The following is a 4,701-nucleotide window of genomic DNA, read 5'->3' as shown; positions in this document are numbered from 1 at the left end:
GGGGGGTTTCTTGCCTTTTGGGAAGGTCTTCTGCCAGCGTTCAGTAGGTGTTCTGTAGGAATTGTTCCACATGTAGATGTATTTCTGATGTATTTGTGGGGAGGAAGGCGATCTCCACGTCTCATTCCTCTGCCATCTTGAAGGTCTCTCCAGCCCAGTAATATTAATCATAAACTAATTTTATCCAAATAAAGAGACTTTTTAAAATACTTTCACCTTTCAAGAATATGAAATTGTATTAATTACTCTGGTTATTGTACTATCAGTGCACAAAAATGCTTCTTAGAACAATCTGAATAAAGTTCAATGAAGCTGGAGAGTAGAATTTTTGAAATATCATTAGATTTAAGTGCTTATTAAGAAAATGTGTATGCACCGAAGAAGAGAACACCATAAATTCCACAGGAAAGCTGATTTGAGCTAATGCAAAAGGTTTAAAGAATTCAAAAAAGGATACAGACAAAATTAATGTAGAAAGGGAGAAAATAAAGTGGAACTAAGGCAGTCATTGGCATTCATCTCAATAAATTCTAAATAAATAAAAGGATAATAAGAAAACGGTGGTAAAATCAGGATTTAAAAAATGGATCATCAAAGACCTAGCACATAGAATTAATAAACTATGTAAGAGTATGTGTCAAGGATAAAAATAAGAAAAGTATATCTTTAAATTAAGTAGCATCAAAAAATGATATTATATTGAGGAAAATTCTATACAGTACAGGGTGCATTGTTCTCTTGGCTAATATCAATAGCCTTGGACTGTATAGAGAGCAAACGTGAATAATTCTAGACCTTTACAATATGATAACCACTAGTAACATGGAGCTATTGAACACATGAACTGCGGCTGGTCTGACATATTTTGAAAACTTAGTAGAACAAAAAAGGACAAAATACCTCATTAATATTTTCATTTGATTAATGTTGAAATAATATTTTGGAAATATTCTGTTATATATTAAATGATCTTTCTTTTGTACTTTTTAATGTGGCTAGTGCATATAAAATTATATATATTGCTTGCATTGTATCCTGTTTGGATAGCAGTGTCCTAAAATAATACTACACACACACACACACACACACACACACACGCAGAGTCAAAAGAAAATCCCACAAAAAATATTATATGTGATTGATTCTGTATTCAGGCTTTGTTTTCAATGGAAATCATTAAAGATAAACATCTTAGAGTTTATTAAGACTCTCAAATTACACAAATTGTCTTTCTAGGTATCTCAAGTTGATCAGATAATTATTAATTCTCCATTATATATGTCTACATAATACAAAACAGTTTATTTGGGAAGAAATAAAGTGGAACAGATGGTCTTCACTGGTGAGACTCAAAAAATAAATGACATTCATCTACTGAAATATTTATTAAGATCATGTTATAGGTACTAGTGCATTCTGTTTAGTTAAGAATATATTGAAGGATTATATTTAATGATTTCATACTTAATTGAGAATAATTTTTCAACATCTTCATAGTAATTGCGCCTAAATGTAATATGGCCCATTTATTTGCAAAGGGCTTAGGCATCTGCTAATAATATTGATAAAAGCCAGGTTTCCTCTTTAGTTAGATCAGATTGGGATTAACTGAAACTTCTTTGGCTGGATTCTTGGATGTATCATTCAGGGACCTTATTTCCTATGCTGCATTGAAGTGGATACTTGTTTGTCTACACAGCATCCATTCTATCCTTCCCTAACTGTGTGACAGTCATGCAGTTTGGGTGGGACTGACCTTCCTTACAAGGGTGATCCCTGAGAAGCATAATCCAATTAGCGCAACCTCACCCCCCTATGTAATACCAAACTAAACTATGGATAGTCAATAATCCTAATTTAAAACAACAAATGTATGCTATTCTCCTGACAACCACATTGGTTCAGGTTGGGTCAGAATGAAGCACAGGACTTTTGTATAAAAGTGTAGAGTACTCATGTAAATCCTATAACTGCTGTATCTATTTTGCTACAATAAGGAAAAACAGCCTGAGAACAATTACAGCACATGGAGGAGAGCAGAGTTGAAAGAACAATAGAAAAACTGAGCTAGGAGCCTCATAAAACTGCCAGAAGTCCTGCCCATAGACTTTTCCAACATTTTGCCAATATACTTTTTTCATTCTATAAAACTAAGGTGAACTTTCTGTTACTTGTGATCAAAAGCATCCAAACTGAAATACCTATAGCTTTTCCTTGATTTATATTTTATACTTTACACTAAAATTTTCCTGGCTTTTTTTGTTTGTTTGTTTGTTTTGAGGGCCATTTTACTATATTTATTTATTTTCTTTAACATTTTTATTGGGGTATAATTGCTTTACAATGGTGTGTTAGTTTCTGCTTTATAACAAAGTAAATCAGTTTTACATATACATATGTTCCCATATCTCTTCCTTCTTGTGTCTCCCTCCCTACCCCTTCCCTATCTCACCCCTCCAGGTGGTAACAAAGCACCGAGCTGATCTCCCTGTGCTATGCGGCTGCTTCCCACTAGCTATCAACCTTCCGTTTGGCACTGTATATATGTCCATGCCTCTCTCTCGCTTTGTCACATCTCACTCTTCCCTCTCCCCATATCCGCAAGTCCGTTCTTGCTAAAACTTCCAAAACTATGTTGAATAAGAGTGGTGAGAGTGGGCAACCTTGTCTTGTTCCTGATCTTAGTGGAAATGCTTTCAGTTTTTCACCATTGAGGATGATGTTTGCTGTGGGTTTGTCATATATGGCCTTTATTATGTTGAGGAAAGTTCCCTCTACGCCTACTTTCTGCAGGGTTTTTATCATAAATGGGTGTTGAGTTTTGTCAAAAGCTTTCTCTGCATCTATTGAGATGATCATATGGTTTTTCTCCTTCAATTTGTTAATATGGTTTATCACATTGACTGATTTGCGTATATTGAAGAATCCTTGCATTCCTGGAATAAACCCCACTTGATCATGGTGTATGATCCTTTTAATGTGCTGTTGGATTCTGTTTGCTAGTATTTTGTTGAGGATTTTTGCATCTATGTTCATCAGTGATATTGGCCTGTAGTTTTCTTATTTTGTGGCATCCTTGTCTCGTTTTGGTATCAAGGTGATGGTGGCCTCGTAGAAGGAATTTGGGAGTGTTCCTCCCTCTGCTATATTTTGGAAGAGTTTGAGAAGGATAGGTGTTAGCTCTTCCCTAAATGTTTGATAGAATTCGGCTGTGAAGCCCTCTGGTCCTGGGCTTTGGTTTCTTGGAAGATTGTTAATCACAGTTTCAATTTCAGTACTTGTGATTTGTCTGTTCATATGTTCTATTTCTCTCTGATTCAGTCTTGGCAGCTTGGGCATTTCCAGGAATTTGTCCATTTCTTCCAGGTTGTGCATTTTATTGGCATAGAGTTGCTTGTAGTAATCTCTCATGATCTTGTGTATTTCTGCAGTGTCAGTTGTTACTTCTCCTTTTTCATTTCTAATTTTATTGATTTGAGTCTACTCCCTTTTTTTCTTGATGAGTCTAGTTAATGGTTTATCTATTTTGTTTATCTTCTCAAAGAACAAGCTTTTAGTTTTATTGATCTTTTCTATTGTTTCCTTCATTTCTTTTTCATTAATTTCTGATCTAATTTTTATGATTTCTTTCCTTCTGCTTACTTTGTGGTTTTTTTGTTGTTCTTTCTCTAATTGCTTTAGGTGCAAAGTTAGCTTGTTTATTCGAGATGTTTCCTGTTTATTACGATGGGCTTGTATTGCTATAAACTTTCCTCTTAGAACTGTTTTTGCTGCATCCCATAGGTTTTGCATCATTGTGTCTCCATTGTCATTTGTTTCTAGGTATTTTTTTATTTCCTCTTTGATTTCTTCAGTGATCACTTCGTTATTAAGTAGTGTATTGTTTAGCCTCCATGAGTTTATATTTTTTACTGATATTTTCCTGTAATTGATATCTAGTCTCATGGCGTTGTGGTCGGAAAAGATACTTGATTCAATTTCAATTTTCTTAAATTTACCAAGGCTTGATTTGTGACTCAAGATATGATCTATCCTGGAGAATGTTCCATGTGCACTTGAGAAAAATGTGTATTCTGTTGTTTTTGGATGGAGTGTCCTATAAATATCAATTAAGTCCATCTTGTTTAATGTATCATTTAAAGCTTGTGTTTCCTTATTTATTTTCATTTTGGATGATCTGTCCATTGGTGATAGTGGGATGTTAAAGATCCCTACTGTGAATGTGTTACTGTCGATTTCCCCTTTTATGGCTGTTAGTATTTTCCTTATGCATTGAGGTCCTCCCATGTTGGGTGCATGAATATTTACAATTGTTATATCTTCTTCTTGGATCGATCCCTTGTTCTTTATGTAGTGTCCTTCTTTGTCTCTTTTAATAGTCTTTATCTTCAAGTCTATTTTGACTGATATGAGAATTGCTACTCCAGCTTTCTTTTGGTTTCAATTTGCATTATGGAATATCTTTTTCCATCCCCTTACTTTAGTCTGTATGTGTCTCTAGATCTGAAGTGGGTCTCTTGTAGACAACATATATAAGGGTCTTGTTTTTGTATGCATTCAGCCAATCTGTCTTTTTTTGGGAGCATTTAGTCCATTTACATTCAAGGTAATTATCGATATGCATGTTCTTATTCCCATTTTCTAAACTGTTTTGAGTTCAGTATTGTAGGTCTTTTCCTTCTTTTGTGTTTCTTGCCTAGA

This window comes from Neophocaena asiaeorientalis, unplaced genomic scaffold (genome assembly GCF_003031525.2).
Source record: "Neophocaena asiaeorientalis asiaeorientalis breed wild unplaced genomic scaffold, Neophocaena_asiaeorientalis_V1.1 scaffold520, whole genome shotgun sequence".
NCBI classification, from domain to species: Eukaryota; Metazoa; Chordata; class Mammalia; order Artiodactyla; family Phocoenidae; genus Neophocaena; species Neophocaena asiaeorientalis.
Note: the sequence above shows the minus strand (reverse complement) of the source record.